Raw genomic sequence first — 2503 nt, 5'->3', positions numbered from 1 at the left:
CTCTCTCCTCCCTTCAGTTCTCTCCCCACCCCAGCCTCCCACCTCCCTTGACTATCCTCACAACAGCCCCCCTCCATATGTCCCAGATCTCACATTCCAAGAGAAGCCTACCTGATTTTGCTTTAAATTCTTCCCTGTGAGCAGCTCTCTGGACTGCAATCTGCCCTGAGAGAGAGAGACCCAGAGCCCTTCCATAGGCATCTAGGGACCCCTAGGAGGTATGGCCCATACAAGGAAAGGTAAAGAATAAAGATTCAAGGTTTTTCAACCTTCCCTTCTTCCTGGGAATCATCCTCTTCTCCCATTCCAAGGAATCCTGGACTGGTTGTAGTAGAGTGGTGGACGGAAAGATGTGACATAAGGATCACAGATGGTCTGGACATTTGACCAGGTCCTGGGGAGAAACTGCCTGGATATGTAACTCCAAACCCAGCACTCTTGAATTTAAGTTCTGGAGTGAGGTGTTCTGTAGATCTTTGGAGGCTGTGTGGGTGCGGGTGTGGGTGTATGTGTGGTGTGTGTGTGTTGCTGGGGTAGAGGGCAGGAGAAAAAACCAAAACAAGATGGCTTGGAGCTTGGGCGCATCCCCTATACTTATTTTTCAGGAGGAATCAAGGACACATCCACGAGTCCCAGTGCAATGGCAGGGTAGGGGCTTCCCCTCCCCCAGTGGTGAGTGTCCTTTTCTCTCCCCGCAGCTCAGGATATCCTTGAGAAGTGATCTCCAAGCACTGACTGGCTTAGAGATCACAGGTCCTGCAGAAAAGTACCTGAGCCCACTTATTCCAGCTTCCATCCAGGTGGGCTTTCAGATGTTCTCTCAAGGTCTTAGGTCATCTGACCCCCAATCTGCCTGCTTAGGCAGATTTCTCTGCCATGTGTGGGGAAGAAACCCCAGAGTCTGAGAGTCCCCAGAACTCTCTCATCCTCCATTGCCCTAGGGATCTAGGTGAGCCTCACTTTGATTGTGTTCTGTCTCCTATCTTCCTTAAGTGGGGGCTGCATTTTTCTCAATGGGGCAGCAAAGGTGTGAAATGGTTGCCTCCATCCCGGGAGCAAAGACTCAGTTTCTGCAGCTTCCCTCCGGAGAGTCCTGTTCCTCCAGCCTGTTCCTCCTTATTTCACGTGCATGCTGTGTCCCCTTTTCAGAAGACCCCACTGCTGCATTCTGCTGAATCTCCCTTTCTCCCACTTGAGAGTGCTGGACTGCAAGGGGGCTTATTTTTTGGAAGGGGATCTGATGAAAACTCCCTCAGTAACCAGCTCTTCCCAAATCCCCACTTGCCTTGGAAATAGGGGCCCAAACCCAAGTCCCCCGCAACTCAACTCACAGCGTGTGGAGAGGAGAGTAGCCGGCAGCAGAGACCCCTGGGGGGTAGCGTCCATGCCCCTGACACCGCCTCCCCCTCACCCCAAGCACCCCTGGAGGGTGGGAGCCGCAAGCACTGCTGTTTCTCCCAAATGTAGCGGCAGCTCTGACTAGGACTTGCTATCTGTGTCATCCCCACTTCCCAGGCTCCCCTGCTCCTCTCCTGTTTCCACAGCAACCAGTCTGGCGACAGCTCTAGAGCATCCCCCTCCCCTCCCCAGTCCTGGGTACCACTAGAGGCTGATCCACACGCCATAGCTATTTTTAGCCAAAGTCCCTCCTCCTGGACAACTCAATGCTCGCCTCCTCACCCCCTCAGAAAAAAAAAAAAAAGAAGAAGAAAAGCTGGCATGCTGGCTCTTTCCTAAGAAGCTCCTTGCTCTGAGAAAATACAAGCCCTGATGTGTTTGGGAATTAGGCATTTGGTTTCCCGGGGATTCACCTCCAGTCGGGCTTCTGGGTGCTGGAAGGTTTGAAGTTCCTGGAATGGCCTGGCAAGATGGAAAAGGCAGTGCTGAGTAATACGATCTCATGAGGCAGTTTTCTGGGTTCAAGTCAGGCTCTTGGTCAGGCCCGCCATCACAGTCTTCATTTTTAGAGAGGCCACCCTGATCCAGAAGAAAGTAGTCAGAGAGAAAAGAGATCCACCCAAGGAAGGGAGGTAGGGTCAGGGGTTCTGACCTTTGTCACTGATTTTCGAGGTGACCCATTTCAGTCAGCCACAGTTGCTCCATCTTTTCCAGGACATGGATATGTGCAAATAGCCTCTTTCCGCCTACTTCACAGGGTGTGCAGATTGAATGAGGCAATGTAAATAGAAGGGCTTTGGAGTATAATTTGTTAACAGTGAAAGGTCTAGAAAGAGCCCAGATGTCCAACAAAAAAGTCTAGGTTAGGGCTTACTAACTCTTCATTCAACAAACTCTTATGGAGCCCAAGTGCCAGGTAATGTGCTGGGTGGGAGCAGTTACAGAAATAAGTCCCTGCCCACCAGAAGCACGTGGTTGCTCGGGAGAAAGACACATAAGCACAGAATACTGACACTGCTGCTGCTAAGTCGCTTCAGTCGTGTCCGACTCTGTGCGACCCCATAGACTGCAGCCCACCAAGCTCCTCCGTCCATGGGATTGTCCA

Source organism: Bison bison, unplaced genomic scaffold, assembly GCF_000754665.1.
Source record: "Bison bison bison isolate TAMUID 2011002044 unplaced genomic scaffold, Bison_UMD1.0 scf7180017864240, whole genome shotgun sequence".
In the NCBI taxonomy this organism is placed as follows: domain Eukaryota; kingdom Metazoa; phylum Chordata; class Mammalia; order Artiodactyla; family Bovidae; genus Bison; species Bison bison.
This window is presented reverse-complemented; position numbering follows the sequence as displayed.